Genomic DNA, 22,764 nt, shown 5'->3' with positions numbered 1-22,764 from the left:
GTTGAGATGTCTGCAGGGCTTCTTACCTCAGCATACAAAAATATCTCTCGTCCAAGCTCTCATTCTACCCATAATTGATTACGCCGATGCCTGCTACTTGGATGCCACTGAGGAGCTCTCAAACAAGCTTGAGAGGATGCAAAATCTATGTATCCGTTTTATATACAATCTCAGAAAATTCGATCATGTTTCTCATTTTCGCAAAGAACTTAAATGGCTCCCTATACGCCTTCGTAGGAATACTCGAATATTATGTCTCCTATTCAATATCCTACATAAGCCCACTTCTCCCTTATATTTACGTGAGCGATTCTCTTTCATTCGTTCTCCTGATGCTCCCTGCAGGTCCAACCAACGTTCTGTTTTGTTATTCCCTTCCCACAAAACCAATTTCTATTCTCACTCCTTTACTGTGCACGCGGTCAGACTGTGGAATTCGTTGCCGGCTGACATCCGAGTTTGCAAGTCTGTTTCTGTTTTTAAATACAAGGTCAAACAATTTTATCTCTCATCAACCGAATGATCATGGTTCTATACTCTTCGTATATACGAGTGTTACTGTGTTACTTATAATATTTGCTATGTGTATGTGCTATAATTCTCATGTTGTATTTGTTATTTTAGTTATGTGTTATTTGTTCTACACACACTTATCACTTTTTATTATTATTCTCATTATCCTCTCGCAGGTCTGCTGGAAGAGATTTCTCAAAGAAATAAGCAGTGCCTTTGTACATAATTTTCCTATTACTCTGTACTGTGTCTTGTTTTCTGTGTGTACATAAATAAATAAATAAATAAAAATAAATATTATAAAGAGGAAAGATTTGTTTGTTTGTTTGTATTCAATAGGCTCCGAAACTACTGAGCCGATTTGAAAAATTCTTTCACTGTTTGGAAGCTTCACTATTCCCGAGTGACATAGGCTATAATCTTTTTTGAAAAAAATTAGGTATCCTTACTAAAACTCCAATAATTTAACCCAAGGTGTAAAAAAAATTTCCTAAAATATTCTTTACGTCGCGTACCTACGAAAACTATTGATGATAGAATAAAATAATGTACTACGATTTTGTAGAAAACATTATTTTCAAAAAGTGTCGCGACAGCATATCTAACTATTATAGTTATGCTGCAATAAGTGTTCTTTTATTTAAAAAAAATGCCCCTGGTAAGACACGGAGTGCCCCCCTACCTTCACCGACTGGTGGCTTCCTACTTGTAGGACAGATCGGTCACGTGTACTGGACACGGTGGGATCGTGCACAGGCTCCTTCGTGCGCGATGTTCCACAGGGGTCGGTGCTCGGCCCCCTTTTGTGGAATATCGGGTATGACAGTCGTTGGACCTTCCGTGTTCACTTTCAGAACCTGGTCCCTCGTTTGTGACGCGCCGCCCCAGGTGACGCGCCGTCTCTATACGGGGGTGGTGCGGCCAATGACCTTACACGAGGCGCCCGCGTGGGCCCAGTCACTGGCCATGGGGGTAGCGAAGTTGCTGCAAAGGCCGCAACGCACCATCGTGGTAAGGATCATCCGTGTTTATCACACCATCTCTTTCGAGGCGGCGTGTGTACTGGCTGGGACGCCGCCTTGGGTCCTGGAGGCGGAGGCGCTCGCCGCTGACTATCAGTGGCGGGCTAACCTTCGTGCCCGGTTCTTCGTGGCCGGTTCTGCGTGCTTCGTGGCGCGTCCCGGCCCCAGTGTGGTCAGAGCGCGGAGGGCCCAATCTTGGCGGTCCGTGCTGGAGTCATGGTCCAGGCGGCTGGCCGATCCCTTCGGCTGGTCGTAGGACCGTCGAGGCGATTCGCCCGGTTCTTGTGAACTGGGTGAATCGTGACTGAGGACGCCTCACTTTTCGGCTCACGCAGGTACTCACTGGGCATGGTTGCTTCGGTGAGTTCCTACACTGGATCGGAGCTTAGCCGACGGCAGAGTGCCACCATTGTGGTTGCGACTTGGACACGGCAGAGCATACGCTCGTCGCCTGCCCCGCATGGGAGGGGTGACGGCGTGTCCTGGTCGCAAAAATAGGAAACGACTTGTCGTTGCCGAGTGTTCTGGCATCGATGCTCGGTGACGACGAGTCGTGGAAGGCGATGCTCGACTTCTGCGAGTGTACCATCTCGCAAAAGGAGGCGGCGGGGCGCGTGAGAGATGCACAGGACCGCCCCCGTCGAGCGGGGTCCAGGGAGACGGATCTCGCATAAGCCCTGGCCTTCTAAGTGTTTCGGGTCTCCCTCACATGTCGGCCTGGGGACCGGCGAAGGGGGCCTAAGAAGACGACGTGCAAGCTGCTCTGCATACGTTTTACGTATGAGTATCCGGGTGATGGAAGGCCGGCTATCCCCAACCCACCCTGGTTCTGACCCAGCGGGGTATTCCGTAGGATAGACCATTCTAACCGGCGCCATCTAGCCGGACTTCGGACAGCCTGCCGACCGAGAGGGCTGGTGGTCGTGGCGCCGACGACCGCCAGTCGGGCATCCCGAGGGGGAGAGTGATGGGAGAGATGTGCTCCACACTAAACGCTTCACTTTCCCCCCTTTGCCTTTTCATGAGCTCTGTCTCATGCGAGGTTTGGATGCTGGTTGTTGAGCGACAGGAGGTTTTAGTCGGTTCGATTCCGACATGCCCCGCCCTCCATCCCCAGTGAAAGGCGGAAGTCCGGCGATTTCCACCTGACAAAAAAAAAACGTGTGGCACTCGGGAACTGCGGCGGTAAAGCTATTGCATAGAATTTTTTATCAACTTATGACATTATAATTAGACAATGATAATTTAATATTAAAACAATAATAAAACAAGACCACGCTATATTAAACCTTAATAAAGGCAAAACCTTAACTGTCCCCTTCACACTCATAAGCTAAACCGCGCGAGAGAGAGATGGGCAGACTTTTCATGATTCGCATGCAGTGTGACATCACGCCACGCGCTTATTCACAAACACTACACAAGCGCAACGGGTGAATGTGTTGAACGCGAGCTACATGGTAGGCGGAGTGAGGTGTGTTAGGCTTTTTTCGTTACGGAATTTCATGATTCGGTTTCATGATTCGGTCGGATAAAAGCTTAAAAATGTATGAACTTGTAATAAAATCTCTTTGGCTATACTATTTGTATCTGGCTGGTTTTAGTATCATTATAAGTTTAAATTCGAAAGAACACAATTCCAAATTAAAATTAGGAAGATGTGTGATTTTTATTTATTTTTCGTACTGTCAAGATGAGTGAATCTAATGAAGATATCCTATACATTTTAAAATTTTACTACAAAAAAGGTAAAAAAGCAACGCAAGCCGTGAAAAAAATTTGCGATGTTTATGGACCTAGTGCCGTGTCTGTGAGAGTAGCACAAATTTGGTTTAAGCGTTTTCAATCCGGAAATTTTGATGTCAAAAATGCACGTCGCTCTGGTCGTCCTATTACGGATAAAATCGATGCCATTTTTGAAAAAGTGGGGCAAGATCGGCATATCAGTAGTTACAACGTAACTGAAGAACTGGGAATTGACCACAAAATAGTTATGGCGCATTTGAAAAAAACTGGGTTCCATAAAAAAGCTCACTGAAAGAAACCTAATGAACCGTGTACTCATTTGTGATTCTTTATTACGACGTAATGAAACCAAACCATTTTTGAAGAAGCTAATAGCTGGTGATGAAAAGTGGATCACGTACGACAAGAACGTACGAGAAAGGTTGTGGTCAAAGGCGGATCAGGCTTCACAGACTCTGGCGAAACCCGGGTTGACTCGCAACAAGGTGTGTGTGGTGGGATTGGAAGGGCATTATACATTATGAGCTGTTACCACCAGGCAGGACCATCAATTCTGAACTCTATTGCGAACAACTGATGAGATTAAACCAAGAAGTTGAGAGAAAGCGGCCGGAATTAATCAACAGAAGGGGTGTGGTTTTTCCTCACAATAACGCTAGACCTCACAGATCTTTAGCCACTCAGCCAAAAATTTAGAGAGCTTGGCTGGGAGGTGTTAATGCATCCGCCGTATAGTTCTGACCTTGCACCTTCAGATTACTACCTGTTTCGGTCTCTTCAGAATTCTTTAGGCGGTGTCAGGTTAACTTCACGAGAGGACTGCCAAAACCAATTGTCGCGGTATTTTGATCCGAAGCCCCAAAATTTCTATAGCAATGGGATCATGTCCCTACCTAAAAGATGGCAGAAAGTTATCGAACAAAATGGTACCGACATACTTTAGTTAAATGAGAATAAGCTATATTAAAAAATGTTGTGATATTTCTTAAAAAATGCGAAGAAACTTTTTCCCCAACCTATTATTATATAGAAATAAAATAGTAAATAATGTTTACAATAAGTGAGCTGTTTAGGCTTACTATACTATACTATACTATTTGACATTGGACGGTAATAGGTAAATTGTAAAAAATAATAATCTAAGACAAGTTTTCACTGGTGGTAGGACCTCTTGGGAGTCCGCACGGGTAGGTACCACCACCGAGGTGGGTGGCGCATTTACGTTGTAGATGTCTATGGGCTCCAGTAACCACTTAACACCAGGTGGGCTGTGAGCTCGTCCATCCATCTAAGCAAAAAAAAAAAAAAAAAAAGTTAACAATAATTATATACGCATTTCCATTTTATATAAAAATTATGATTCTTACATCAGTAATTTCTTATAAAATGCTAGGAAAATGCTTTAAAATGCCCTTATGTTAAAAACAAGAAAGAAAGTAAAGAAAACCTCAATTTGTGTTATTTTAAAACTGCATGGTAGTTTTTTTTTTCTAATGTTTAAAATAATTTCTGGTGCAATGTAATTAAGGTAACATTGCTCTAATTTTTTAACTATCATTGATCATGTTCCGCAGAAACTTGTTACAACTTGATTGCGTACGGTGTGTGGGCTATCCTACGAAATGTATGTTAATTATTTTAAGTTTTTATAACATCATACAGGGTAGGAATATAAACTAATTATTCGTTATTGTGTAGTAGGTGAGTTTTAATTTTAGTAAAATTTAAAATACTATAAAATAAATGAAATTACAAATTTTACAGCGCCCCCCTACCCCACATCAACGCCCCCCATTTTTTCGTGGGCCTCTTAACGCCCCCCTCTAGGTTTCTAACGCCCCCCAGGGGGCGTTATCGCCCACTTTGAGAAAGACTGATTTAGAGCAACTTTTAGCTTTATGAGAATATTAGACGATTAGACATTGAGAAACTCTGTTTTGAATTCTCTTTAGATATAACTTGGCTCCAATACTCTTTTCTTCGTTAGCGTTTCGCAAGCCTGTGTAACTATTTTCATTTCTTACATAAAGTTTATTATTAAAAATCAGCATGCCTCGAAGATCGAAAATGAAATGCTATTTCGGATGCCTTGATAACGGTGAGTTTACACTATTTTCCCGGTATATTATTTGCTAACAGAATTATTATTCATAATATAATTAAATGAATTAGCACCAACTAATGGTCCTTCCTATTTCTGCTGCCTAGCTATCATATATGTTAAGTTTTGATCAAAACAGTCGGTATTAAGTCTCGTACTATCACACACACACCTCAGATAATAAAATTGTCTCGAGTGGGTGGAAGTATTTATGTTCTGCAACTCAGCGTATTATATGGTTATTGTCAAGTGGGCCCGAACTAGTTTTTTGGAATGATCAATCAGTCATGCTTTCCTGTTTAAATAAAATACAGCACAATTGATCTCACATCCAAAGTTAGATGATGGCATTCACGTTTTGTTTCCTGGTGTTTGATAACCAAGTTACACCAAGTGGCCTGTGACCACGTTCATACTTCTACCCAATATAAAATAATGTTTTTATTTTTGTAGACAAAGGTTTGATGATGACAAAATTTTATGGAAAAATTATAAGGAGCACAAAAATGTCTGAAACATGAAAAGATTGATGCACTATATTTGAACCAGAACGTGTTATGTAATATATTAATTTGTAAGTATGATTACATTAACACTAAATTTTTCATGGTCGTATTTTTTCAATATTTGTTACATACTTAAGATACTTTGTTTCTCCGTTTCAGAAGAGAAACTGATTCAGCAAGGAACGTGAACTCTCAAGGATCTTAATTTTTTTTAAATATGTTTATAATTTATAAATTAATAATTGAAATAGTTCATAAGAACTAAATTGATGCCAATTTTGTTTTAAAATAGGTTGTTTAGTTCTTATAGTTATAGTATTACGTTTGAATAGTTGTAATTAGTAAGTTAGTAATATATGAAAATTCTTTTGTAAATTCTACGAGAAGATGATTTTAATTAATGATCAAAAGTCAACGGTCTTCAAAAGCATTATTTGCAATTATTTAGATTAACTGTGGAATATATTTGCTAAGTTGTGTTTTCTGTATGAGCAGATATAAATGAAAATGCCCAAACATGATTATGTTTCTTACATTTTCATTATGTGAAATCAATATGCTTGTGACTGAGTATATTAATAATTTATTAAAACTTAAGTGATAGACAGCAACCCCTATGGCACTGCTGAAGTTTATAAGCACTGGTGACCACTTATCATGAGCCGGGTTGCGTGCTCGTCTGCTGTTGAGTGCAATAAAAATTTTCGAAACCCTTTCTATTATTTAGATGTAATATTAATGTACATTTAATTTGGATTAAAAGATAAATTTACATTTTATGTTTGCATGTGTATGTTTATAATTCATTTGCATGTAACGAACATCAGTTTCTTTTGTAACAAAATGCAAACTAATGGTTTGTAATGAATGTAATTAACTTTAAGATGATTTTCGTTCAATCTGCTGTTTGTTTCATCTAGTATTACCAAAGCTAAAGCATCAGAAACGTCAGAATAGAAATAATTTAGATAGGGAATAAAAGTATAACTAATGTAATCATGTCTAAGATTACTATAAGCGTCATTAAGTACAAACTATCAATATTTAAGAGTACTTTAAATCATCATTACATTTTTTGTTTTTTTTTTTGTTTTTCAAATCATGTAACAAAACGTTTGTGCAGAACAAAATGTCATATGTTATGAACATGATTGTGGGTTAATCGTTTCTTAAATTTCTAAATGTTTATAAGAATGCTAAGAATAATTTAGTATTCACTTTAGTGTGTGTATTATCTCTACAATGCTAGTTTAAATGACAATTATTGTATGACGAAGCATAGGTAGTGTTTATAGATGTAAGATTTTCGTACAAGGTCATGATCTGTCACGATCAACTTTAAGCAAGAACTGCTAACGTTAAGAAACAAATTTATTAAATTTAATTCAAATTGTCTACTATGTTTGTAATGGAAAGCTGACATGTTTATATTTCGCACAAATGACTTAATGGACATTGACTGATTTGATTATCTAGACTTAATTACTTCTACTGTGGGTACTGTGGTACTTTCTACTGTGGGTAGTTGAAGTGTATACACTAGTTTGTTGAGCTCTCAGTGTTTTTAATTGTTAAAAAATATATATTTTTACCTATTCATATCTAAATGCTATAATTTGGGTTCCAAAACTTGCTTCACAACAGCTCATAACAAGTTCTCTCTAGAGAGGGTAGTTGAACATCTGTCAGATCACACGCATTCCGATAGAGGCACCCGTCACGTGCGGACGTGCTCATCGACCACTCGATCGCCCGGTCTTTGTTCGCCCGGCTTTTGTTAGCCCGGCCATTGTTCGCGCGGCCTGTGTTCGTGATACATCTGCCGACTAAGTGCTCTTCCTGGAACTTTTTAATTGTTTTGTTTCCTTTTGTTGTTTCTGTGTTCGTGGTACATCTGCCGACAAACTGTTTTCCTGGAAGTGGTTAATTGTTCTGTTTCTTTTTGTTATTTCCGTTTTGTTGTGTTTTTTCTTTGTCCTGTAGTAATCGTGCCGCATCGCCACCTGTGTTCAATAGAACCGCTCAGGTCCGAGAAGTTGGGGCCTCGCCGCAAGGCGAGTGTTTTCAAGACCCGGGGCCGCCCCACCTGGGCACTCAGCGATCATGGACGCTGTATTCGCGGAATTCCTCCGACTTCGCCACCCACAGCTCGCCTCAGAGTTTCTGGCCTTCAAGGCCGATCACATCGCGAGCTCTCTCGTGGACTCCGCGAGCTCGCTGCTCCTGCGTCGCCTGTACCTGCGTGCAAAGCTTCTGCATCGAGCACCGCAGCCTCCGTCGTGCCTGCCGTTCCCGCGTCGCCTATACTGGCGAGTAAAACTGCTGCGTCGTCCGCCGTGGCCACCGTTCCAGCAGCGCGATCATCCGCAGCCTCCGTCGTGCCCTCCAAAACACCTGCTCGTAGGTCACCGGCGCCCGCCTCCTCGTCCTCCGACTCTGACTCGGAGATGGAGGTCGACCTCGCTCCCACCTCATCGACGGATGGATTCACCCTGGTACAAAAGGGTAAGAAGCGTGCCGCGGAGTCTCGAGCTCCCGCGGCCGCTAAAATTAGCAAAGCCGCGAACGCGTCGCGCCCCCGCCCTCAGACTCCCGTTGCGCCTCCAGCCCGTGCCACCCCGTCGCCGCGTCCGGTGGCACAAAATAAAACCCAGACCCCTCCCCCGGTAATCCTCCAAGAGAAGGCAGCTTGGGATCGAGTTTCCCTGGCCCTTAAGGCCAAAAATATCAACTTCACGAATGCCCGTAACCTCGCGAACGGCATTCAAATTAAGGTTCGAACACCCGACGACCATAGGGCCCTCTCTTCTTACCTCCGTAAGGAGCGTATAAGTTTCCACACGTATACGCTCCAGGAGGAGCGCGAACTCCGTGTCGTCATACGTGGCATCCCTAAAGAGTTGGATGCCGAGCTAGTCAAGGCCGACCTTCTCGAACAAGGCCTACCGGTTAACTCCGTACACCGCATGCACACAGGTCGCGGAAGGGAGCCATATAACATGGTTCTCGTCGCCCTCCAGCCTACCCCCGAGGGTAAGCAAATATTCAACATCCGAACGGTCTGTAGCCTTTCCGGAATCGCCGTCGAAACCCCACACAAGAAAGGCACACCTAGCCAGTGCCATAACTGCCAATTATACGGGCATTCTTCCCGTAACTGTCACGCGCGCCCCCGATGCGTCAAGTGCTTAGGAGATCACGCCACGGCCCTCTGCACTCGCGATCAAAAAACCGCGACGGAACCGCCTAGCTGCGTCCTGTGTCGTACACAGGGTCACCCCGCAAATTACCGCGGATGCCCACGAGCCCCGAAAATAAATCGTCGCGTCGCCCGCCAAAACCGCCTCCGAGCTTCCGGCCCAGACATCAAAGCCTCGGCACCCTCTGTGTCGCAGGCTAAGCCAGCGTTCGTTCCGGCGCCGGTGCCCAGTGTCTCGGCTTGGGCGAAACCGCTGCCGTACACGAACACGGTTACAACTCCCTCCTCCGCGATTCGTCCCGCCCCCGCAACTCGTCCCTCTCCCGCGACTTGCCCTCCGACCGCGTCCGACAATCTCGCTTTAGCGATCGACTTCTTTCAGTCGATCAACTTTGAGCGCGTTAACGCTTTGGGCGACGCCATTCGCGCTGCCTCCACTGCACAACACTTTATCGCCGTTGTGCAAGAATACGCCGACGTATACGCGTCATTAAATACGTACGTCCTCCCCTCACTCCGCCGGTAATCAATGGCGTATATAAGTAGAATAAAGCCCCTATCCGTAACGATAGGATTTTTTAACGCTTACGGTCTCGCAAATCAACGTGATCAGGTTTCTGACTTTTTGCGTGACCATCAAATTGATATCTTTTTAGTGCAGGAGACCCTACTTAAGCCCGCGCGCCGTGACCCTAAAATCGCGAACTATAACATGGTCAGGAACGACAGGCTCTCTGCTCGTGGTGGTGGTACCGTCATTTACTATAGAAGAGCCCTGCATTGCGTCCCGCTCGATCCGCCCGCGCTCGCTAATATCGAAGCATCAGTGTGCCGAATCTCACTGACGGGACACGCGCCGATCGTTATCGCGTCCGTTTATCTTCCACCGGATAAGATCGTTCTAAGCAGTGATATCGAGGCGCTGCTCGGTATGGGGAGCTCTGTCATTCTGGCGGGCGACCTAAATTGTAAACACATCAGGTGGAACTCACACACCACAACCCCGAATGGCAGGCGGCTTGACGCGTTAGTCGATGATCTCGCCTTCGATATCGTCGCTCCGCTAACCCCGACTCACTACCCGCTAAATATCGCGCATCGCCCGGATATACTCGACATAGCGTTATTAAAAAACGTAACTCTGCGCTTACACTCGATCGAAGTAGTTTCAGAGTTAGATTCAGACCACCGTCCCGTCGTTATGAAGCTCGGTCGCGCTCCCGTTTCCGTTCCCGTCACGAGGACTGTGGTGGATTGGCACACGCTGGGCATCAGCCTGGCTGAATCTGATCCACCATCGCTCCCGTTTAACCCGGACTCTATCCCGTCTCCTCAGGATACCGCTGAAGCCATAGACATCTTAACGTCACACATCACCTCAACATTAGATAGATCATCGAAACAAGTTGTAGCGGAGGATTTCCTTCACCGCTTCAAATTGTCCGATGATATTAGGGAACTCCTTAGAGCTAAGAACGCCTCGATACGCGCCTACGACAGGTATCCTACCGCGGAAAATCGTATTCGAATGCGTGCCCTACAACGCGACGTAAAGTCTCGCATCGCCGAAGTCCGAGATGCCAGATGGTCTGATTTCTTAGAAGGACTCGCGCCCTCCCAAAGGTCTTACTACCGCTTAGCTCGTACTCTCAAATCGGATACGGTAGTAACTATGCCCCCCCTCGTAGGCCCCTCAGGCCGACTCGCGGCGTTTGATGATGACGAAAAAGCAGAGTTGCTGGCCGATACATTGCAAACCCAGTGCACGCCCAGCACTCAATCCGTGGACCCTGTTCATGTAGAATTAGTAGACAGTGAGGTAGAACGCAGAGCCTCCTTGCCACCCTCGGATGCGTTACCACCCGTCACCCCGATGGAAGTTAAAGACTTGATCAAAGACCTACGTCCTCGCAAGGCTCCCGGTTCCGACGGTATATCTAACCGCGTTATTAAACTTCTACCCGTCCAACTCATCGTGATGTTGGCATCTATTTTCAATGCCGCTATGGCGAACTGTATCTTTCCCGCGGTGTGGAAAGAAGCGGACGTTATCGGCATACATAAACCCGGTAAACCAAAAAATCATCCGACGAGCTACCGCCCGATTAGCCTCCTCATGTCTCTAGGCAAACTGTATGAGCGTCTGCTCTACAAACGCCTCAGAGACTTCGTCTCATCCAAGGGCATTCTCATCGATGAACAATTCGGATTCCGTACAAATCACTCATGCGTTCAACAGGTGTACCGCCTCACGGAGCACATTCTTGTGGGGCTTAATCGACCAAAACCGTTATACACGGGAGCTCTCTTCTTCGACGTCGCAAAAGCGTTCGACAAAGTCTGGCACAACGGTTTGATTTTCAAACTATTCAACATGGGTGTGCCGGATAGTTTCGTGCTCATCATACGGGACTTCTTGTCGAACCGCTCTTTTCGATATCGAGTCGAGGGAACCCGCTCCTCCCCACGACCTCTCACAGCTGGAGTCCCGCAAGGCTCTGTCCTTTCACCCCTCCTATTTAGCTTATTCGTTAACGATATTCCCCGGTCGCCGCCGACCCATTTAGCTTTATTCGCCGACGACACGACTGTTTACTATTCCAGTAGAAACAAGTCCCTAATCGCGAAGAAGCTTCAGAGCGCAGCCCTAGCCCTAGGACAGTGGTTCCGAAAATGGCGCATAGACATCAACCCAGTGAAAAGTACTGCGGTGCTATTTCAGAGGGGAAGCTCCACACGGATTTCCTCCCGTATTAGGAGGAGGAATCTCACACCCCCGATTACTCTCTTTAGTCAATCCATACCCTGGGCCAGGAAGGTCAAGTACCTGGGCGTTACCCTGGATGCATCGATGACATTCCGCCCGCATATAAAATCAGTCCGTGACCGTGCCCGCGTTTATTCTCGGTAGACTCTACCCCATGATCTGTAAGCGGAGTAAAATGTCCCTTCGGAACAAGGTGACACTTTACAAAACTTGCATAAGGCCCGTCATGACTTACGCGAGTGTGGTGTTCGCTCACGCGGCCCGCACACACATAGACACCCTTCAATCTCTACAATCCCGCTTTTGCAGGTTAGCCGTCGGAGCTCCGTGGTTCGTGAGGAACGTTGACCTACACGACGACCTGGGCCTCGAATCTATACAGAAATACATGAAGTCAGCGTCGAAACGGTACTTCGATAAGGCTATGCGTCATGATAATCGCCTTATCGTAGCCGCCGCTGACTACTCCCCGAATCCTGATCATGCAGGAGCCAGTCACCGTCGACGCCCTAGACACGTCCTTACGGATCCATCAGATCCAATAACCTTTGCACTAGACGCCTTCAGCTCTAGGAGCAGACTTAGGGACCTCGGTAACCGTACTCGTCGAACTCGACAAAGAGTTCGCCGTGCAACCTAACCCATGAATCAGCTCGCTGAGTTTCTCGCCGGATCTTCTCAGCGGGTCGCGATTCCGATCCGGTAGTAGATTCATTCGCGAAGCAGCTACTCTTGAGTTGTTAGGTCTCCTTCGGAGGCGCTCGGGCAGCTGTTAGCAAATCCCACCCCTCCTGGCTGAGCCTTTGCTCGCCCACCTGTCCTGGTGAAACTGGAAAGGCCTCCGGGCCACCAGTAATCCTTCAAGCAAAAAAAAAAAAAAAAGATCACACGCGTTTCGATTATTTTTAGTGTTTTTCCCGTTTTTTCTGTGTTTTTAAGAATTGTGTTGCCCTATTTTTGTTGGTGGTGGATTAGTTTAAGTTTCATTTAACTGGTAAGTGTATTTTTTATGTCAATGTCGTCCTCGGTGGGCGAAAACGTCCCGCCGGACAGAGGGAGGTCTTCTTTAGATTCAGAGATGGACGATCTTTCTCTAATGCTTAATTCTCCTGTAAAAGCTTCACAAAAACGCCCTGCGGAAGACGTATTAAGCGTCCCAGAAAAAAGATCAGCTCCACATTTACCGGCAGCTGCCTCTAATCAACATACCTACACCCGGCCAGGTTTTGATAACAATTCAGTTCTTAATTACTCTGAAACTGACTCTGGCCCTTTTGTTGTCCATGTATCTCGTTCAGATGGTGACTTTGCCCCAGTTTCGAACCACACCCGTACCCTTAAAATTGCTCAAATTATCTACAATGAAATTAAAAACATGGGTAGAAATAGGGCTGCTATTATTTTTAAAACATATAACGAAGCGAATTCATTTTTAACAAACCCATTACTTTCATCTAACAAATTGTCAGCAATTATTCCACGCTTTCAAGTTACCAGGATGGGTGTCGTGAGACAAATTCCTGTAGAGTGGTCTCTTGAGGACCTAGTCTCATGGATTGAGTGTCGGTCTGTTTCAACCACCGTCATTAAAGCCAGAAGAATGAATAAGAAAAAGAAAATAGATGGAAATACAGTATGGGAACCGACGGGTACAGTTGTCCTCTCTTTTCTTGGGCAAGTTCTTCCTAAACATGTATATTGTTGCAGCGTTTCCCTCCCTGTAAACATATATACTCTTCCCACTATTCAGTGTTTAAAGTGTTGTCGTTTTGGGCACATTCGTGATCAATGTCGATCGCAAGCCCGCTGCTCTCGATGCGCAGGCCCCCATGAAGGTAATTCTTGTAGTGTTCCAGAAAATAACATAACCTGCTTGTTCTGCTCTGGTTGTCATCCCGCCTCTGACCCGAAATGCCCCGAACATGCCCGTCAAAGATCAATTAAGATGGTTATGTCTGAAGAAAATATTAATTATATTGAGGCAGCTCGCAGATTTCCTTCAGTCCGCACCTCCTATGCCGATATTGCCAATTCTTCTCTTCCCCAAAAACCTATCTTCCTGAGCCGATCAGCTCCATCTTCGAATACCCTCCCGTCTTCCTCCCCCTCATCTTCTCGTCATACTCCGTCAACTTCATACAAAAAAACTGTTTTTATTGAAAAATCGTCTAAACCAATACTTTCCAAGTCTTATGATCGTCATGCTCACAACGATATTATTAGCCCTCCTAACTCTTGTTTACCCAATGGTTGTGCTCTTAGCACTCCCACCCCCTGTGCCCCTGCTACAAATGATAATCTCGCGGAATTAATGTCAATGCTGCTTCTAAATATTTTATCAAAATTCAATGATATACTACCGAACAACGTCTTGATTCAGATTCACGCTTTAATCTCTAGTCTCGTTAACTCTCAACCAAAGCATAATGACGAAGGTCCTACAATGGAACTGTCGTAGTATCAGAAATAAAAAACAAGAAATAATTTATCTATCTAATCAATATAACCCTGTCCTCTTTGCTGTTGCGGAGTCATGGTTGAGACCGGATACTCTGCTTAGGGTGCCCGGGTTCTCGTGTCTCCGCGATGACAGAGACGACGGCTGGGCAGGAACTGCTATCTTGGTCAGAAGAAATATATCTTTTTCTCGCATTACCCTTCCTCCTCATTCCTCAGCAATTAACATTGTGGCAGTTCGCTGCTTTAACATCACAGTGGTCTCAGTGTACATCCCTCACCCTAATAGTAACCTTATTCAAGAATTTTCGACACTCTTAACCTCTCTTCCATGTCCTCTCTTAGTCTTAGGAGATTTTAATATACGCCATACAATGTGGGGTTCTGAGTTATGTGACTCAAATTCCTCATTATTTCTTGATAAACTTGATGAATTAAATTTGTGTCTACTTAATGATGGAACTCCCACCCGTAGAGTATCCCCATCCCAAAGTCCAAGTGCCCCAGACCTGTCCTTGTCCTCTCCCTCTTTAGTTAACTCGATTTCTTGGTCTGTTCTGTCTAACTCCCATGGCAGTGATCATCTTCCAATATTACTAACTCTAGCCGATTCTTCCATCCCATCTTCAATTCCATATGAACCCCTTTTGAAATTCGGACTTAACAAGGCCGACTGGCAAAAGTATTCATCTTTAGTTCAAAATAATCTTGAATCTCTTCCTGATGCAAATGATGAAAATACTCTATTTTTGTACCTAGAATTTTGTTCCATTTTATCCTCCGCTGCCGAACTAACCATTCCCTTAAAGAATTCAGCTTCAAATAAAATTCCCTCACCAGCATGGTGGGATGCTGAATGCTCCCAAATAGTCCAAAAACGCAAGGAGGCTGAGTCTGAATTTTCTAAAATTCTCTCTTTAGAGAATTTCCTAGAATTTCAGAAAGTTTCGGCCATCTCTAAAAGATTTTTGCGACAAAAGAAATCTCTTGCTTGGCGTAATTTTTGCGAGTCTCTCTCCCCAAGAACTCCTGCCTCCTTGATTTGGAAAAAAATAAAAGCATTTCGTTAATCCCAATCTGATAATAATATTAATTCTAATTCCTTGTCTTGGCTTCCTGATTTTATCTCCAAACTCTGCCCACCCTTTGTGCCTTTTAAACCTTGTCCCTTAATTCCCTCCTCCGGCTCTAATGACCCCATGAATTCCAGCTTCTCATTTGCAGAACTATGCTGTGTTCTTGACAACCTCCGAGATTCAGCCCCAGGTATAGATGGCTTCCCGTACTCTTTTATAAAAAAATTATCTGACTCTTCTAAAAAAATCTTTCTAAATCTTTTAAATCATATATTTCTCTCCAGTTCTATTCCAGCCTCATGGAAAACTCAATTGATAATCCCAATTTTAAAACCAGGCAAGGATCCAGCTCAATCTTGTTCATATAGACCTATTGCTCTCTCGAGTGTGCTAGCTAAAATTATGGAACATTTGATAAAAAATCGTCTAGAATGGATTGTTGAAAACAGGTCTATTATCCCTAATAGTCAGTTTGGCTTTAGACGAGGTTACGGAACATTGGACAGCCTGAGCCTCCTCACTTCAGATATTCGTGTTGCATTCTCTCAAAATCGTCATGTTATAGCAGTTTTTCTAGATATTTCCTCTGCATACGACAATGTCGACCTTCATTTACTTAGACAAAAACTTATTAACCTGAATATGCCTCCTAGAATTGTGAATTTTATCTTCAATTTGTTTTATGACAGATCTATTATAGTTCGCATCTTAGGTGAAAATTCTTCTCATCGGACCTGGAAAGGTCTGCCTCAGGGTTCTGTTCTCAGTCCTCTGCTTTATAATATTTACACTGCTATTTTAGATACTACTGTGAACCGTTTTTGCCGTATCCTTCAATATGCTGACGATATTGCCCTCTATACCATATCTAATTCTTTCTCACAAGCTTGTAATTGTCTAAATTCTGCTTTGTTTAATCTGAATTCTTGGTTGAATGATCACTGCTTATCCCTGTCCATCCCTAAATGTTCTGCGGTCGCTTTCTCCCGTAAGAGAGTTATCCCTGAAATAAATATTGAAATTTGTAACCAATTTATTCCAGTCTTGAGTAAAGTTAAGTTTTTGGGCATTCTCTTGGATTCTAAACTCTCCGGTGTTCACCATTTAAACTATATCTGCAATAAAGTTGAGAAGAGCATCAATGTTCTACGCGCACTCTCCGGTGTTAGGTGGGGTTCACATCCTTACAGCCAGAAGCTTCTTTATAATGCTCTAATTAGAAGTCACTTTGACTATGGTTGCTTTGTTTTGGAGCCTTGTAATAAAATGGCACTTACAAAACTAAATCGTATTCAATCAAAATGCCTCAGAATCATCTCTGGCGCCATGAAATCTTCCCCTATAAATGCCCTACAAGTTGAATGTTTTGAACCTCCTTTAGCCTTGCGTAGACAGTTTCTAGCTGATAGATTTTTCTACAAAGTAATTTCTCTCTCAAACCACCCCCTTTTAGCTCTACTTTCTCAACTAGCTCAACTGACTGAAACCTCTAGATACTGGCGTCATAAATCTGTACCTCCTCTTGTCAACTCGTATAAGAAACTGCAAAATTTAGCTTCTCCAATTTCTCAATATGATAAATTCCCCCTCTTTCTTTTCTCTTTTGACTGTCTTTTATTTCGTCCCACTACCTTCTTGAATATTGGGATCCATAAAGACTCCCCAGGAGCAAATTTACAATTTCAGAACATAGTACAACTACAATGGCCTAATCATTATCACCTATTCACTGATGCATCTAAACTATCCCAAAATGGTCCTGTAGGTGCTGCGGTATGGATCCCCAAGTTTAAAATCTCCTTAAAATACAAACTCCCTCAGACTTCCTCTGTGTACTCTGGTGAAGCTGTTGCTCTTTTAGAAGCAGCTCTTTTTATTAAAACCCGCGGTCTAAGTAAATCGGTAATTTTTTCGGACTCCTTAAGCTGTCTTCAAGACATAACTAAATTTCCATCGCATTCAAAAGTCAATTTTGAAATTATATTAAAAATTAAAGAAACTCTGTTTCAATGTCACTGCTCCGGACTTGATGTCACTCTCGTCTGGATCCCAAGTCATAGCGGAATTTGTGGGAATGAGCTTGCTGACTCCTGTGCCAAGGAGGCTGTTGTTATGGGCTGTAACAAGTATAACAAAATTTTTCCTCGAGATTTACATTCTCTGGCAAAATCTGATATGCTTCAATCTTGGAATGAAAGCTGGCAGATTTCTCGTCAGTCAGTAGGTAAGCATTATGGTAACTTGCAACCGACCCTGCCCTCTAAGCCTTGGTTTTCCTCCCACTGCCATCTTCCTAAAAAAATTGTTTCCGCTATAATCCGTCTTAGACTTGGCCATGTTTGCTCCCCTGTTTTTCTTGCCAAAATTAGAGTCCGTGACCATTCTCTTTGTGAGTGTGGATTAGATGAGGGTACCCTGGATCACATTTTCTTCGACTGCCCCAATATCGTATCCCCTCTTTATGATATCCTTCCCAATGACATTCCCCGGCCTATTAATATTAATTGTTTATTAACTTTAGTCTATTCTAAACATGTAAATATTCTGTGTAAATTTTTATCTGCTAATAATATTTATCTCTAAAGTAGTTAGTCTAACATATATTTGTTTGTGCTGTTCTTAAAACCACAGATTCGCGTATGGAAAAACCGACCAAATTTATTTGTATTTAGATTTAGTAATTTTTTCCCTCTCTAAGCACCTGTCATTTTTGTAAATACTTTGACATTGGCAAAATCAATGCCAAAGGCGTTGGAGCCAAATTACCTAAAAGAAGAAGAAGAAGTTCTCTCTATTAATATCACTTCACATCATCACTACTGCCACATCATCAATAGCGCCGCATCATGGATCTGTACACTAAGTTACAAGAGGTGGAATCAAGCATTGTGCAGAGGATGACCGAGTTTGAAACAATGCTGAGCAGTCACCAGTCACCACACACGGACCTAGACAAGTTGTCACAAGATTTCATCGCATTCCGGAATCTCACACTACAAACACTCAACATGCTGAGGTCACAGATGGAGCTTGTTCTCTTGGGGTTGGACAGGCATGAGATGGCGTCGCGTCGTAAGGTCCTTTTGTTTCATGGAATCCCGGAGTCAGATGCCACAGACCCAGCAACAGCAATTGTGGGTATATTAACCAACCAAATGAAGGTGGCTGATTGCACAGAAGAGGATTTAACTGCTTGCTATCGATTAGGCTCCAACACCAATAAGCCTAGGCCTATATTAGTCAGGTTCCAGAGTTTGAGGCGATGCAATGAAGTGTGGAAGAACAAGACACTCCTGAAGGGGTCTAGGGTCATCATTTCAGAATTTCTGACCAAATCACGTCATGATGTCTTTTTGGAGGCCCGCTCTCATTTCGGCGTTAAGCGCTGCTGGACAACAAATGGGAAAATAGTCGTTCTTCTCCCGGATAATAAACGCAGTAAGATTGAACAGATGTTTGAACTTCAGCGTCTGAAAACCAAGTTTCCCTCGGCGCAAGGAGCTTCTCAGTCATCTGGGAAATCTCATGACGAACCCAAGACGGCACCAAAATCAGCGGCAGAGCGAGAAATCGGCAAGAGGACGACTCGTCGAAAGTAGTATGGCTGTATCTTGAACTTATTCATAGATGATACACTAAAAACTTAGTTATCTATTCGAGGTAGTTGTAATGCGTTTTTGAACATTATTTCGATCAACTTTCAAAATTACCAACCTATAAAAATTTTGATTGTAATAGAACTGACAGATAGATAAGTGATAATCATAGATTATGCTCTTAGTAGAAGCAGCAGTAGGGTTTTTCTCGAAGAGAAAGGCAAAGGAACTATGCCATACAGCCAACTCTTAAGTTTTATATTGTCAATATAGATTATACATTTACTTATTATTTTGTGACAACGACAATAGGATTTGCGTTTTGTTTTTAATATGTACATTTTCTGACTTAGATTAAAGTGCTTTGCCAATCTCGAAAGGAGCGTTTGTGAAGTAAGTTACAGTTGTAAATCTTTAGATTTTAGTTTTACGTTAGCTTTATTTATTTTTTTAGTGTTTTTTACTATTTTACTGTATTTTTGTTTAGTATATATTTATATTATATTATCTTAGTATGTCAAATTTAGATATTAATGATGCCTTCTTCTCATGCACTTCCTCAAGCTCGTCTGACATAAGCTATGGTAGTGCATTTAGTGAGGATGATGACTCAACTCATTTGCGAGACTTGATTCAAGCAAAATTTTCGCCGTTTCCTAAGTTCCTCAACATCGTTCACATAAACGCACAGAGTGTCCCAGCCCACTATCCCGATCTCTTATCCTCTTTCGATTCCAGTGTCGTCCATGCAGTACTCATCTCTGAATCCTTTCTTAAACCTGCTCTTCCCTCTACTCAGTACTCTCTACCTGGGTATCGCTTATTACGCAACGACAGAACAGCGAAAGGAGGAAGTGGCGTAGCGATTTATCTTCGTTCTGATATTCCTTCTAAAGTTATTGATGCGTCCCCAGGTGAATATACGCAGTCCGCAGAAAACCTATTTATTGAAATCTCCTTTCACCATACTAAGCTTCTTCTAGGCGTTCTTTATAGCCCCTCTTCTCATGTTGACTATTCCTCTTATATACACCCTCTTTCGAATCTAAACTTGAATCTCTTTCCCCCCCTTTATGATCATACAATAATTCTTGGTGATTTTAACACCTGCCTTCTGAAATCTGACAGCCGTGCTGAGAAACTTCGTGCGGTAGTTACTTCTCTCAACTTAAATATCCTCCCTCTTGCAGCTACACACTGTGCACCTCAATATCAAGACCACTCCCTTCTGGATTTAATTATTGTTTCTGAATCCAACATGGTTGCTACACACGGACGACTATCGGCTCCTTTTTCCTATCATGATTTAATTTATCTCTCCTAAAAGATTCGTCCTCCTAAACCCAAACCCAAATACATTTTCCTTCGTAGCTTCAAGGGTATAGGCGTGAAGCGATTGCGGGCTGACGCGAGGACTGACTGGTCGACTGTCTTCGGCTCTGACACGATCGATGACATGGTTTTTTCTTTTAATAAAAATATCTCGCTTCTTTATGATAGTCATGCTCCCATCAGACGTGTCAGAGTTAAACAGTTACCCTCACCTTGGTTATCCGACTCAATTAGACAGATGATGGCCAGGAGAGATAAGGCTAAACGCAGATACAGAAAGCTCCCAACGGAAGACAATCTTACAACTTACAAGAAACTTCGTAATCGTTGCAATCGGATGTGTAGAGATGCCAAAAGACGCCATATTCATAGCTCCCTAGAGGGTCTGAACACATGCCAAATCTGGAAATTCCTTAATTCACTAGGCATTGGCAAACAGTTAAACGAAACTTCCTTTACTATTAACCTCGACGCTTTAAATAAGCATTTCTCTCAAGCTCCCATTATTCTTAATGACAGTACAAAGTCATCTACACTATTACAACTTTCCAAAAGGCCTTTACCCATGTGCACTCCTTTTACTTTCACTCCGGTTACAGAGTGTGACGTTAAGAGATCCATCCTTTCTATTTCCACTAGGGCTGTGGGTGAGGATGGGATTCACCTTCAGATGATCCTTCTGCTTGTGGATGAGCTTGTCCCTATCATTACATATATTCTTAACTTCTCTCTCTCAAAAGGCTCATTCTCAAGTAGCTGGAGAAAGGCTCATGTTCTCCCACTTCCTAAGGTCCCTAATCCTTCCTCTTTTTCTCAGTTTCGTCCAATCTCAATACTTCCCATTCTCTCTAAAGTCTTGGTGGGTTTAGTCCAAAGACAGCTCACTGTCTATCTTAATAAAAATAATCTCCTCAACTCTTCAGTCTTGTTTCCGCCAAGGCCACAGCACGGTCACTGCATTGCTCAAGGTCACCGACGACATTCGCCACGCGTTTGATGTAGGGCAGTTAACCGTGTTGACCTTATTGGACTTCAGCAGTGCTTTTAACTCAGTAGACTTTGACATCCTTCTAAGTATCCTTGGATCTCTTAATGTATCTCCACTTGCTCTAACCTGGTTTGACTCTTATCTTCGGGGACGCTCGCAATGTGTCCGCTCTGATGATGCTACATCGAAATGGTGTGATTTAACTGTGGGTGTACCTCAAGGTGGCGTACTATATCCTCTCCTTTTCTCTATTTTCATTAATGAAATCACTCAGGTACTGACTTCTCACTACCACCTCTACGCTGACGATTTGCAGATTTATAGACATTTTATATCTGATGATGTTGCTCTAGCTATTGCTGAAATCAATGGAGATCTTGGTAGAATTAGTGCTTGGGCTAAATCTTTTGGACTTCTTGTGAATCCATCAAAATCACAGGTCATAGTAATTGGTAGTTCCTATAGGTACAACACGATTGACCACATTAATTTGCCCCCTGTGACGCTAGATGGAATTCCAATCGCTTATTCTAAAACAGCAAAAAACCTAGGTATCGTTCTTGATTGTCATCTCTCTTGGTCCAGTCAGATAAATTTAGTTAGCAGGAAAGTGCATTGCACGTTTCAGTCTCAAGCGTCTTCAGCGTTTCTTGCCCTTTGAAGCTAAAGTCACCCTGGCCCAATCCCTTATGCTTCCTCTCCTTGACTATGCGGATGTCTGCTTCCTCGACGCCGCGGAGGGGCTATGGAACAAACTGGAAAGGTTACAAAATTTATGCATACGCTTTATTTTTGGTTTACGCAAATATGATCATGTCTCGCAGTACAGATCACAACTTAATTGGTTGCCTATCCGACTTCGCCGTGATGTACATGTTTTATGTATGCTGTTCAACATCCTCAATAACCCAGCTGTTCCCCAGTACCTCCGTGAGCGCTTCGGGTACCAGATGCCCCGTGGTGTACCCTGTCGTACAAGTAGATCCCTTCTCCTTAATTTTCCCCCTCACTCTTCCAGCCGCTACGGTGGTTCGTTCACTGTGCACTCTGTGCGTCTGTGGAACTCAGTTCCACACTCAATCCGTGCAAGTTCCTCACTTGAAGTATTCAGGAAGGCATTAAAGGAGCACTATCTATCAATTTAGTATTACTTATATGTATTTATTTTATGTATTTCATTATATATGTACGTGTATGTATATGTTTATGTTATTTATGTGTGTAATTGTGTATGTATGACGGCGTTAACGATATTTATGTTATATAGCACGTGCAATAGGAGTGACTCACACAAGCAAGGTGCGCCGGCCGTGTCGTTCCACTCGTAAACAACAGCTGCAACAGAAGTGACTCATAAGCCAGCTGCGCCGGCTAGTATAAAAAGGCGGAACGTGCCTTGAAATGAACACCCCGGGATACCAGGCTAAGTGGCCCCTTGCTGTGTTGTGCTGTGCGGTCAGT

General features: G+C 43.2%; 1 long non-coding RNA gene across 1 annotated transcript; it reads left to right on the top strand.

Annotated features, from left to right (window-relative positions):
- The first annotated feature begins 5,276 nt into the window (after nt 1-5,276).
- LOC134201629 (uncharacterized) lies at nt 5,277-6,233 on the top strand. The gene is made up of 3 exons (XR_009977001.1): nt 5,277-5,379; nt 5,836-5,956; nt 6,048-6,233. It is a non-coding gene; the product is annotated as an uncharacterized LOC134201629 (long non-coding RNA).
- Nucleotides 6,234-22,764: the final 16,531 nt, after the last annotated feature.

This window comes from Bombyx mori, chromosome W, assembly GCF_030269925.1.
Source record: "Bombyx mori chromosome W, ASM3026992v2".
NCBI lineage: Eukaryota > Metazoa > Arthropoda > Insecta > Lepidoptera > Bombycidae > Bombyx > Bombyx mori.
Note: the sequence above shows the minus strand (reverse complement) of the source record. Positions and strands in the feature narration are given on the sequence as shown.